Source organism: Octopus bimaculoides, chromosome 24 (genome assembly GCF_046866305.1).
Source record: "Octopus bimaculoides isolate indiv1 chromosome 24, ASM4686630v1, whole genome shotgun sequence".
NCBI lineage: Eukaryota > Metazoa > Mollusca > Cephalopoda > Octopoda > Octopodidae > Octopus > Octopus bimaculoides.
In genome coordinates this window covers 17,287,017-17,301,775 of record NC_142951.1, presented here as the reverse complement: position 1 = coordinate 17,301,775, position 14,759 = coordinate 17,287,017, and the positions used below count along the sequence as shown (strand labels likewise).

Below are 14,759 nucleotides of genomic sequence, written 5' to 3'. Positions count from 1 at the left end.
GATCTGGAATGTGGGGGACTTATTTTTTTGTACATATGTCTGTGTGCACTCTGTGGAATTTGTCTAGTACTGGGGTTTCGTTTTTGTTGTCTGTGAATGATCAGTCTATTTCTTAGAGTAAGCTTTGTTTGATCTATGTAATCTTCATTACATCTTTGGCATTTGATAACGTACAAGGGTTGAACAAAATAATGGAAATACCTAACATCATAGCATCATAATTTTGAAATATCTAATAAAACCGTCTATCAGACCTTCAAAGAGGTCAAATTGTTGGTGATCGTATGGCAGGCGCAAAACGGGTTGTCCGCGGTGGCGGCGACGGTGGCAAAGGTGCCCGGGATGCCGTGTCCGACGCCAACGTTGCAGCCCCGTACCAGTCCGTGGCTTCGCGTGAAAACGTGCACCGGTGCCCGGTGGTGCGACGCTGAGTGAATGGCGGCGTAGCCACGCTGGTGCACGGCGAGATACACGGCCCGACCGACCCGGTCCTCGGACAATCCTTCTTCCGAAGGTACGGATCCATTTTGCCGACTTCCCTTACCTACATTGGCGCTATCGATGAGAGGCTTTACATCTTGGAGACCTGCTGCGGATGGTGGGAACGGACCGTTTCCAGAGCTGCAACTCGTTACGGACCCAAATTTTCCAGGGCCACCGAGAGCGCACCAGACGCTGCCTGAGACACGGCGCTCTACAGGCACCATATCCGTATCTACAGACGAGCTGATTCCACGGACGCTGTCCTTTACGAAGAAGAGAGAACTCTTCCCGTGGCTCTCGGCATCGTCTCCGGGCTCGCTTGCGTTGCTGCTGTTTAGTCCGGCCGCCAGCTTCGACGATCGGCGCACTGCTAGGAGCACGCCGCATTCCCTCCACCGGATGGGCACTCTCGGAGTTCGAGTTCGGGAATATTAACCCGATTCCTTTTCGATGCGAGGCCGGCCGCTTGCTTGTGAGCACTAACAAAAACAACGACGGATCCGGCCCCTTTTGTGGAAGATTTCACCTGCTTCTTAAGACCGACTGACCCGTGCTCGGCTGCCGTTGGCACGGAACCCTTCTCCACTTCGGTCTTCGAAGGTCTCATTAGAATATTTGCTACTACCACCGAGATCTGCACCCACGGTTGGCTTCATCTGGGGTCGCACCCGCGGATTCTGTGCGCGCCGCGGCGCCCTCCTACTGTACCGGGCATCGGAAAGTTGCCTCGCCGGCGACCGCGCAACCTGTCATCCAGCCGATCCGGCATCGGTCGCTCGCTCCAGCGCCATCCATTTTTGGGGCCGGCCGATTCTCAGGTAAGTTGTTACAAACACCTGAGCGGATTCCGACTTCCATGGTCATTGTCTTACTGTCTATATCGACCGACACCCTTTCGGAGCTCTAATGGGCGAAGCGTAGGGCACCTTAGCCGGACGTTCGGTTCATCCCACATCACCAGTTCTGCTTACCAAAAGTGACCCACTTGGCACCGTGCATTCGTCGCGTCGCAATGGCTGCGATATACCGCCGCCTCCGACCGGGAGAGGAGCGGCTCGTTTCGCCCGTGCCGAGTTCGAGAGTAGATCGAGGCCGGAAACGTCCCCGGGAATTCCAGTCGTTCGCTATACAGAACGGAATTGCGTGTAGTTCTTCCGCTGGCGCCAGCTATCCTGAGGGAAACGTCGGAGAGAACCAGCTACTAGACGGCTCGATTGGTCTTTCACCCATATACCCTGTTCCAGCGATCGATTTGCACGTCAGAGGCTTTCGGACTTCCACCAGAGTTTCCTCGGGCTTCGTCCCGACTGGGCGTGGATCGCCAGCTTTCGAGTCCCCGGTTACCTGCTACACCTGAGTCGGAGCGGGAACGAATGCGCAGACCCGACCCAAAAACAATGCTTCGAGGCGCTGCGCGCGCCGCGAGCGACGATGGGTCACATTCTCGCTTTCGCTGTGCTGTCGGAGTTCGCGAATTGAAAGGCTCAAAAGACTTGCACTCGACTGGGATTCCTCGGTCCGTGTTTCAAGACGGGTCAGGTAGGTTGCCGATGCTCGTCACTGACCGGCGGCAGCGGACTGCTTTTCGTGTGGTCCCGCGACCACCACGCGCCGCCCTCTCACGGAGGAAGTAACGCGACGTGCTTCCTGAGGGCGAGGTGCGTTAGCCTGTCTCCGTCGGTTAGTCGTGCCTGCGCTTTCGTAGAGCGACAGGTCCGGTCAAGAGAAGCGCGCCGGTCTCAACGCCGGCTGGCAGAAGCCGGCAGCGGCGGGGCGATGGCCTGCGATCTGCGGACGCCGCGCACCTACCGGCCCGATAGGAACGGGTCGCGACGACGGATCGGAGGGGAAGTGCGGCCGATTCCGGTGATCCGGAAATCGGGCGCCGATGAGGTGGCAGACGACCGCCCGTGGAACGAGTGGACGCCACCGGCGTGGTCGTAGGCGACGACGGCACCTTGGCGGGAAGCAGCGGACTGAGTCTCCTCGCGACGGCGGTGTGCGCTCCTATCCGTTTACCCCTGGGCGGTTTCGCGGTCTCTTGAGCAATCACTCCAAAGATCTTTTCAATTTTCCTTCACTTCCAAGCAACCTGACTCTCGGGCCGAAGAACACCGCCGATCACGGCCGGCTCTAAACGGGTCAGGCACCTGCTCTGGGCAGCCCCGATTGAGAGGACTCCGAACCTAGCCAGGCGAAACGATCGACCGTGTTCGAACCCTTGCGCTACAGCTCTCGACGACCGGTGTAGCCGACGAGATTCGGCGTTAGGCTTCTCCCGGTTCACTCACCGTTACTTAGGGAATCCCGGTTGATTTTTCCCCTCTGCTTAGCGATATGCTTAAGTTCGGCGGGTAGTCTTGTCCACGGTTTTGACACCACACTTCCTGCTTAACACATACACTTTTAGCCCTTTTTCTTTTTTTTTAGACCTAACACAACTCTCAATTTTCATGCATCCTTATTTTTCCAACCATTATCTAAATGGATTACCATTGAACTTTAAAAGCTCAAAGACAATATTATGCATTGGTATATTTATTTTTTTATATATTATTTTTTTCATTTTTTACTTTTTTGTAAAAAACATTTTCATTCTCCCTCTTGAAAATTTTCCATGAAATGAAAGCCGATTAGAAATCTATATTAAAATATGCTTTCAGTTTAACAATCTGCCTTATTATTATTTTTCATTTTCCTATTATTTCTCCACGTGCGGTTAACACAACCCCAGTATTTATTGACTTGTACCTTCTACCACACGTGTGATACAGAATGCCACCTAAAAATAACCCCAATCTTCCAGAGAAAGTCACCAATGAGACCATCCTAAAAGAACTCAAAACACTTAACACACACCTACTCACACTTTCCAACAAAATTGATGAACTTCTCCTTCAAACCCAAGATATCCCAGAAAACAACCTACATCATCTTTCGGATAAGGTTAATGAAAACCTAAATGAAATTAGCACTACACTAAAAACTTTACTTACCAACTCATCATGGAAGGAACCTCATACATCATCCAACTCACAGAATGAACACACTTTAACTCCAGCACTACACATCAAAAACCAGATCAAATCTACCTGGACCAAGAAACTGCACAACAGAAAACTCCTTTTCTGGAACATGCTTAAAAACCACAACAAAGCTGAAATTTATGACAAATGGTTAAACTCTTCTCCCATCATACTACCCCGTAAATTCCAAATTAAAGACATCACAGATGAACCAGAAGAACAACGCTCCCTAAGAGAAAAACTGACATCTGAAAAGATGAAAACTGAAGTGGAACTTTTAAAACTCAGAGCACAAAATCACGAACAAAAATACACAAAAATTGATGATGAGATGCTCTTAGAACTTACCACACACTTCAACGAGCAATCCCTCGAACATGTTATTAAGCTGTGGAAAGATGAATCTCAAATGGAAGAACTAACTTCCCTTAAACACTGGGAAAACAACAAACAATTCTTCCATAACTATGAAACACAATTCATATTAAACCTCAAATCAAAAAACCCCTTCATAAAAGGTCCCATAACACATACTACCACTGCTCCCCACAAACACCACCCCAAACCACACGACAAACACACATACCCCCAACCCCCCTCCACACAAAACACATCCTCCCCCAACCCTATAAAAACCCTTTTCCCCCCGAAATAATCCAAACAAGACCCAACTCAACTCTCTTCCTCCCCCATGGACAAGAAGCACCATGAACCCTCTTTACACTTGTTATTATCCCCATCTCAATGCCCCCACTCTCACACCAATAACAAACAAGGAATCCTATCCACACCTATGCATAAATCTCCCACCCAAGGAACCCCATAACGTCCACCCAACAAACACCCACAATCATACCATTTTTTCTACAGATCTTCATACCCACGCTACTCACACCAACAGAACCACAATAACTACCTACCCAACTCCAACCTTACATACAATCCACCCTACAAACACCCAAAAACCCACCGCATTTCTCACAAAACCTTAAACCATCACATCCCATACCAACACAATCACTATACCTACCCATCCACTTCCAGCCTATCCACCCAACAATACCCCTACCCCTTCTACCAGAACTCTAACAATCACTACACCCCCTACTTCAACAACCAATTTTTAGACGGAGGGGAGAAAAACAGACACTACCGCTAATACAAACCCATAAAAAGAAAACTAAAAAGAAAACTAAAATAATAAATCTCTCTAATAAAACCCTTACACAAACCCAAATTAACATCCTAGCCAGAGGCTTAAAATTCACACCCACCCCAAGAACCCCCCCCCCCTAAGATCAAGAATGACATTTCAGAATTTTGCAGAAAGCTTCGTTTAACAGAAGCTTTTATAGACCTCAACAATGAGGATGATTCAATCATTAAAAACAAAAGCAACTTCATACCTTCCAAATGAAGGAATAAAGCACTGGACGATTTTTGCAACCACATCCAGAGTTTCCATTTTACTCCGGCCGAAACCAAGGTCAAATCAAACTTTAATAGCATAGAATGGAAAAACCCTAAGACACTTACAACAGGACAAAAGCCTTACTATCAAAGAAGCTGACAAAGGTAGTACTGTAGTTCTAATGGACACAAATTTTTACAAACACCTAGCACTCTCCTTACTAAACGACAACTCTTTCTATGAAATTATCACCAACTATAAACAACAAAAAACTCTCAAAAACTTCACCACCCTTATACTCCAGCAAGGTCAAGGACTGACGGACAAAGAAAAGGATTACATCACTAATTTCAAATGCAAGCCCAGCCTCTTCTATGGCCTCCCTAAAATCCATAAGAACAAATCCATCACCGAAGCTTGCAAACTCTCCTCTGACATCTACATCAACATCAAGGCACCGGAAGATTTAAAACTAAGACCCATTATAGCAGGCACCTCCTGCGAAACAATTTCCTGGACATTCTTTTGAAACCTTTCCTAAGTCACATCAAAAGTTTCATTAGAGATGATCTTGACATGCTCAATCACCTCCCGAAAACAACAAACGAAGAGTCACTCTTGATTTCTTTTGACGTGATCAACCTTTATACAAATATCCCTCATGAATATGCTATTGAGGCAATTAAATTCTGGCTGCACAAACACCCAGAAACATTTCCTAATCGCATCATCACAACCTTCATTATAGAATCACTTAAATTCATTCTGACCAATAATTACTTCCTGTTTGCAAACACATACCTTCGCCAAAAAGGTGGTATCGCGATGAGTACTAAAGGTGCACCAGTCCTTGCGAACCTCATAATGGGTTTTTTTTAATTATCACTATATGAAATCTCACGCCAGAAATTTGGACACCTTTTCCACATCTACTTAATCGATAACTGGAAAAGATACTTGGATGATTGTTTCATCATATGGAAGGAATCCCATGAAAAACTTCTAGAATTTAAATCCATACTTAACAACATACATCACAGCATTCAATTCACTGTGGAATTCAGCAAACATCATCTCCCTTTTCTTGATCTCTTAATTATAAAAACACCTAATAACCAAATCACAACCGACATCTACCACAAACCTACAGACTCACAACAATACCTCCTTTTCAGCTCATGCCACCCAAAACAGGCCAAGATAAATATCCCCTTCAATTCAGCTAAAAGAATTTGCACCATTGTCTCTGACCCAACCACTCGAGAAATACGCTTACAAGACCTCAAAAAAAAAAACACTATTACAACGCCAATATCCCTCCATACTTAAAGATTTTGGAATAAAACGTGCCAAGGAACTTGACAAAAATACACTAAAAACCATCCAACACAATAACACACCCAACCCCAAAATACTTCCATACATCTCCACCCACAACCCCCAAAACATCGAAGCATACACCACAATCAAACAAAACATCCCCTTACTTACCACAGACCCGAAAATGAACAATATCATCAATACACACAAAGTCCTTAAATGCAAAAGGCAACACAAATCTTTGAAAAAACTCTTAACCAATGCCAAACAACGTACACCACTTCCACCCCCATCAGTTAAAAAATGTGCACGCCCTAATTGTGGTACCTGCCCCTACCTACTTGAAGGCTCTGAATTTACCTTCAAACGAGAAACAAAATTTAAAATCAAAACCAATTTCTCTTGTTCCTCTGGGAACCTCATTTAGGTCCTCACATGCGCAGGTTGCCAACACTTCTATATCGGACAGACGAGCCTCCCGTTGCGTAGAAGAGTAGCAGTCCATAAAGAAGAAATAAATCTCTCTCAATACCGCCAAATTCCACTCAGTGGCCACATAGACTCTTGCGCCAGAAACAAAAACCCTAAATTCCTTATATTCCCTTTCTATCAATGTAAAGACAGAATCTTCACACAAAGAATCAACAAGGAGAATCTTTTCATAGAGAAATTCCAACCATTTCTTAACACACAAACCCCTCAGTGACCTTATTTCTCTGGGAACAGACATAAACTTCCTGTTTACAAAGAGTTCATAACTCCAACTAAAAAGATTTGTCTCCCCTTACACACACTTCCTGTTTTGACACCACACTTCCTGCTTAACACATAGACTTTTAGCCTCTTTTCTCTTTTTTTAAACCTAACACAACTCTCAATTTTCATGCATCCTTATTTTTCCAACCATTATCTAAATGGATTACCATTGAACTTTAAAAGCTCAAAGACAATATAATCTATTGGTATATTTATTTTTTTATATATTATTTTTTTCATTTTTTACTTTTTTTGTAAAAAACATTTTCATTCTCCCTCTTCTTGAAAATTTGCCATGCAATGAAAGCCGGTTAAAAATCTATATTAAAATATGCTTTCAGTTTAGCATTCTGATTTATTATTTTTTATCATTTTCCTATTATTTCTCCACGTGCGGTTAACACAACCCCACTATTTACTGACTTATATATGTTTTATAAATATGTTTATATATATAGTCCTCTATTACCCACAGGTGGCCAAACATAAAGGGGACAAACAAGGACAGACAAAGGAATTAAGTCGATTACATCGACCCCAATACGTAACTGGGGTCGAAAGGATGAAAGGCAGAGTCGACCTCGGCGGAATTTGAAATCAGAAAGTAACGGCAGACGAAATACCGCTAAGCATTTCGCCCGACGTGCTAACGATTCTGCCAGCAGTATGTTTGTATGTATGTATGTATGTATGTATATATATATATATATATATATATATATATATATATATATATATATATATATATATATATATATATATACTTACATATATATATATACATGCATATATATATATATATATATATATATATATATATATATATATATATATATGGGTGGTGGCGCAATGGCCCAGTGGTTAGGGCAGTGGACTCGTTGTCATAGGATCGCAGTTTCGATTCCCAGACAGGGCATTGTGAGTGTTTATTGAGCGAAAACACCTAAAGCTTCACAGGGCTCTGGCAGGGGATGGTGGCAAACCCTGCTGTACTCTTTCACCGCAACTTTCTGTCACTCTTTCTTCCTGTTTCTGCTGCACCTGTATTTCAAAGGGCCAGCCTTGTCACACTCTGTGTCACGCTGAATCTCCCCGAGAACTACATTAAGGATACACGTATCTGTGGAGTGCTCAGCCACTTGCACGTTAATTTCACGAGCAAGCTGTTCCGTTGATGGGATCAACCCTCGTCGTCGTAACCGACGGAGTGCCAACCATACATATGTACATATTGGATTGGCAACTAAGTTCCGACCGTTTTTTTTAATTTTGGAATCTATTTTCTTCGGGAATTCTATTTTTGAATCATTTTTGAATATATTTTTTGTTTTTTTTCTAGTTAATTTCAGTTAATTTTTGTTTATTTTCGGATCATTAAAATGGAATGCCAAGAAAAACGAGCATTTTCGACACCTCCTTCGTTTTGCTTTTAATCAAGGTTCTAAGGTCAGAAAAGCTGCTCGCGACATTTGTGCTGTATATGGAGAGGGTGCCATAGATGAAAGAACCCCTCGTGTCTGGCATGCCAAGTTCAAAAATGGAAATTTTGACCTCAAAGACGCACCTTGTTCTGGCCCCCCTGTTGAATTCGATGAAGAGCGATTAAACCAACTTTTGCACGAAAATTCTCAAATGACAAGGGAACTGGCAGAGAAAATGGAATGTTTCCACACTGCTATAGAGAAGCATCTTCACTCGATGGGAAAGGTTCAGAAGTATGGAGCATGGGTTCTGCATGCTTTAAGTGACAACAACAAAAATCAACGAGCCACAATCTCTGCTGGTTTGCTTGCTCGTCACCGCTCAACTCATGGACACAAGCAACGATTTCTTTACCGAATCATTACTGGCAACAAAACATGGTGCCTGTACATCAATATGAAGCAGCGTAAGGAATGGCTTAGCCCGGTAAACAAGCGACACTGCGCGTGAAACAAGATCTTCATCCGCGTAAAACAATGTTGTGCGTATGGTGGGACTGGGAAGGGATTATCCATTACGAATTGCTTGAACGGAACCAAACAGTCAACACGGAACTCTGTGTTCAACAGATGGAACGACTCAACACAGCTGTTCAAGAGGAAAGACCTAATCAGCAACATGGAGTTCTTCTGCTGCACGACAACACCCGCCCTCATATCGCCAATATGACCAAGGAAGCCATTCAAACGCATGGCTGGGAAGTGCTGCCACACCCATATATATATATATATATATATATATATATATATATATATATATATATATATATATATATATATATATATATATATATAATCAAAATAAGCAACAGGATATGAAGTAGTGATGCAGTACGACCGTTTCAAGCGCTCCATTTAATCTATCAATGCAATCATTGCAGCAATTTAAATGCAGTGTCCTCTTCAGCTGCACAAATAAATAGATAGAATTTAACCATTCGGACATATTAATATAATTTTCCTTAAATGCTTTAACAGAGCAAGGAGATGGAAGAAATTCATGTTGTCGCTATTGTAGCTAAGAATAGACTGCATATCCAAGAATCGCATGAACCCTATTGGGGTCATAGCTTGTAAAGGATTGCAATTCATTTCTAATTCGTTTATGTCTTTATCAACTACTAAATCTAAGACTAGAAGACTGTGTCTGTTTTGAATAAAGGGCAGGAGAGAGTTGACTGCTCATGGTTAGGTATGGTATGCATATTGTCATATGCATTCCTTTACCTCAGAGAGGAAAGAAGACATTAGAAGTAGTCAATTGGATATAGAGTAAGTGTCTATAAAAAGAGGCTGGTTAGGAGCAGACTTTAAATCATGATGTTAATTACCAGTTAAAGGGACAAGACGCTAAGAAACCTAGGATGTTAATACAGAAGAAATTTTATTTTGGGGCACTATGGGTGATTGTTTATAAACAATATTGTTATGTTGCATAAAAATAAAACTTAAAATTTTCAAAAATGATGCCATAACCAAAATAGGTAAAATGTGTGTGTATATATATATATATATATATATATATATATATATATCAATTATAAACATTAAAAAGGAAAGATTACATAGAATCAGTTTAATATTCATTCATGTACTTAATTACTTACTAAGTGGTTTCTATAAAGACTGCTCAGGGCATTTACTTACGGAATAACTAGAAAGTTAAACATGCTATATTTATATTAATTTTAAGCCATGAATCAGAAAAAAAAATAAAGATGTGTACAGATACACACATATTTATATGTTTGCACGCATGCACACATAAACATACACAAATATTTATATGTTTATAAGGATATGGTATAACCATCTCGCTTAGACTTAAATAACTGAAATTTTTTTAAGAACAGTAACAATTTATAAGGGATAAAAGGTTAATAGGTAAGGATATCAAAATAAGAAAACAAAATAATAAATATTTATAGAAAATAATAAGAAATACATATAACCTACATTTAAAGAGACTGGGGATTAAAATTTGAGGTAGGGAAGAGATAAAGGTAATCCGAAAAGAGTGGGTAGTAGTTATGGAAGTAGTGAGGGCAGTTAATGGTATTCAGACCGAAGAGATTTTATAAGTTGTATGTTACGGGTGTTATTGTATATATGATTTTATAGCTTCTAGGGGGTATATAATTTAGTTGAGAGGAGACTTACATAAAGTCACTACAAATATACATAATATGATCAGTAGGGTAGAGCATCATAGAAAGGAAAATAGTGTAATCATCAAAATAGGATGAAGTCAGGCTAGGCAAGAGTTATCATGGGGTAGTATTACACCACATACCATAATATATAGCTTATAACATATGCAATGCGATTTAATTCACCATATAACATAATATCCCGTGATTTTATTATATCTAATACTAAAGGGTAAGTTTATAACGGATACAACACCAAAATTAATTTCCACCATCAAAGTTCTAGTATGGCACCTATAATCGTTAGTTTCGAAAATATTTAAATGTACGGGTGACGCTATGCACCCATGATACCCTTACGTCTAATCTATTATTAACCAGGTTGTACTTAAAAATCTCATAAGTTTCCATAGAGCACAGCTCACACCCGTATCGGAGTCACAGTCTATATTGTACATATTAGATGTGTTAGTACTATTGTTTCTAATTCCTACATCACCATTAATATTATTCTCATTGTATGGGTTTAAACTAGTGTTGACAATAATATTATTATTATTAACTCCTCTTGACGATGTTATATTCTTTCTATTTAACCTGGTTATGATGGTACCTATATTGGCGAGGGTAGAATATGAGATTCTAAATGTCTTACGGGAAAATATTCTATTACATCTATGGGAAACAGGGAAGTTTTTTTTCTAAAATTGCCACAAATTTCTTATATATGTTGGTGGATATGGCACGGTTGAAGGGAACATTGTACCAGATAAAATCATTATTTTCAGACCTCTTACGTATGAAAGGGCGGAATCTACCTACTCTTTCAACGCCTTCCAAACTCGCGACTTGATTATTAGGTATAGCTATACTATCAGTATTTTTCTTATCATTAGAGAGTGGAATAATCTGCTCAATCACCTCACTACATTTATTATACAAACTAATATTCCTATTGGTTATAGCATCCAATTTCCTGTTGTTACTTATCTTTTTATCTAAATTGATGGGTTTGTTGGATGTTTTTATAGAAGGTCTGTTTTTCCGACCAAGTTGGCCTGTATTCTCCTCTCACTTAAATTCCCATTATTTATACTGTTAGTAGGTGTTATACTTTCTGGATTATGAAAAGTAATTCCATGTTTGTATCCTGCCTTAGACAAAGCAAAGTTATAGTGGTGGGAATGAGTATTAAAAATGTCTTTATTTGCTGATAATTTCGTAATTCTTTTAGAAATACTTTTGACTACTGATTTTAATGTATTAGCGGGGTGATTTGATGATTTGTTCACATGCCTCGTAACTTCCCCTGTTTCCTATAGGGGTGATATAATCCTGTGTTAATGTCTAATGTAGTATCCAAGAAATTTTCCACTTTTGTGCCATATTTAAACGTAATTCCTAAGTTGAAACTTAAAAAAAAATTTCTAATTCTTTTCCTCATTCATTCTGTGACCGATTTGTTGTCACCAGGGATAATAAATAGAGCATCATCTCTGTATAAACCTCCTTGCAATTCAGAGATTTCACTATTAAGGCATTTTAAGAGTTATGCAACATCTAGACTAGTAATTTCCGCTGAATCACTCGAGCCCATAGCTATATCGAAATTATCAGGGATGTCAGACCTTGTCCATAGCTTACCCTCAAATTCTATGATAGTCTTCCTGGCTAAAAGAATAATGTCAATTTTATCCCTAGTTATGAGAGAGATGCTTTTTGTGAAAATTGGCGATTTGTTAAGAAGAATAGGAGATATACTAGAATAATAACTGTTAATATCAAATTGAATAAACGAATAATTACGCATATTTTCAATAGATTTGAACCAATGTATCATTTCATCTGTATCAACCCATAATTCTAGAGATAGATTAGGAATTATTAGGGGTAGTATAGTATTCAGAATAGATTTGCTAAGTCGACTTGTATCAGACTTAGTCGGGCAAATCAGTCTAACAGCAGGATTGTCTTGGAAGTTCTTTTTATGGTTCTTGCGGTTAATCCTTGGTTCATATGGTTTTAAGGGTTCAATCCAATCTGCTAAGTCATATTCCATCATAATTTTTTAAAACTTTTTAGTCCAATCACTACTTGGTATCCTGTTGCTTATTTTGATTTTATTAACATTACTTCGAGCTGTGCGGATAATACCGGACTGACTTGGAGCTTCAACTTAAGTACCTAATTCAATTATTTCTTACACACACGCGCACGCGCGCACGCACACACTCACACATTCTTTTTCTTATCTTTTATTTGTTTCAATCATTTGACTGCGGCCATGTTGGAGCACCGCCTTTAGTCGAACAAATCGACCCCAGGACTTATTCTTTGTAAGCCTAGTACTTATTCTGTCGGTCGCTTGTGATCTAAACGAATAGGTACTCTGGGTAAGTGCTATAGTTGGTCGACCATTAGGTTCCAAGATCACAGCGAAGGCTGGATCTAGGGATCCGTGTTACAGTTCCGTTATACCATATGTATATTATATTAGAGGGAAAATCAAGTCAGAAGGAGTATCTCAAGTAATTTAGATTAATTTAATTAGGTAAGGTGAATTTGAAGTCTTACAGCCGTTTCTGGGATAATCCAAGTGGTTGGTTAGCATGCCCGTGCACTGGGTATTCCGTCATCAGAGACAAGGTATGAATATTTTAAACGGGTAAAATTTACAATTTACAAGGAATAGATATTATAGTTTATAAGGAATAAAATAGAAGAATTAAGTAGTAAAATTGAAGAATAAAGAGTAAAAGTATTTATAAGAATAAAGGAATAAAAGAATATATATATGCGCAGGCGTAGCCGTGTGGTAAGAAGCTTGCTTCCCAACCACATGATTCCGGGTTCAGTCCCACTGCGTGGCAGCTCGGGCAAGTGTTTTCTGCTATAGCCTCGGGCCGACCAAAGCCCTGTGAGTGGATTTGGTAGACGGAAACTAAAAGAGGCCTGTCATATATGTGTATATATATATATATATGTGTGTGTGTGTGTGTGTTTGTGTTTGTGCGTCTGTGTCTTCCCCCCCCCCCATCACTTGACAATCGATTTTGGTGTGTTTACGTCCCCGTAACTTAACGGTTCGGCAAAAGAGGGCGATAAAATAAGTACTAGGCTTACAAGGAATAAATTCTGGGGTCGATTTTTCGACTAAAGGCGGTGCTCCAACATGGCCGCAGTCAAATGACTGAAACAAATAAAATAAAAGAAAAAGAATATATATATATATATATATATATATATATATATATATATATAGAGAGAGAGAGAGAGAGAGAGAGAGAGAGAGAGAGAGAGAGAGAGAGAGAGAGAGGAGTGGCTGCGTGGTAAGAAGCTTGCTTCCCAACCACATAGCTCCGGGTTCAGTCCCACTGTGTGGCACCATTGGCAAGTGTCTTCTACTATAGCCTTGGATTGACCAAAGCCTTGTGAGTGGGTTTATTTCACGTATACTGAAAGAAGCCCACAGTATGTGTGTGTGTGTTTCTCCCTCTCATCACTTGACAACCGGTGTTGGTGTGTTTACATCCCCGTAACTTAGTGGTTTTGCAAAAGAGAACGATAGAATAATTACTAGGCTTGAAAAAATAAGTCCTGGGATGGATTTGTTCGACTAAAATCCTGCAAAGCGGTGATCCAGCATGGCCGCAGGCAAATAACTAAAACAAGTAAAAGAATAAAGAATATACAAATAAGCACATATGTACACATACATATACATACACACACACACATATGATGTTTTCATTTTGTCATACATTATGTATGCGTGTGAGATGTGCACTCGAATTCATGTATATATGTGTGTATGTATTAAGTATATATATGTATGTATGTGTGTCTCATCCCTTTAATTGAAATTTGAAGAGTACAAAACGCAGAATATTCATTCTTTTCAGTGCACAATATTGTTTGTTCTTTCCTTTATACATTATTGTTGTGATTATTATAATTATTATTATCGTTGTTGTTGTTGATGTTGATATCATTCTTCGATCCTCTTCATCCTCTCTAAAATACTGTTCTACGGTCTCATAATTCTCCACATTCAATCTGCTACGTACAACCGCAGTTCCCATCACTTTCTCTCTCTCCACACACAAATACATACACACATACGCACACATGC

General features: G+C 40.4%; 1 pseudogene; it reads right to left on the bottom strand.

Moving 5' to 3' along the window:
• Positions 1-560: 560 nt before the first annotated feature.
• LOC149131210 (large subunit ribosomal RNA) lies at positions 561-2,838 on the bottom strand (annotated as a pseudogene).
• Between the last annotated feature and the right edge of the window lie 11,921 nt (positions 2,839-14,759).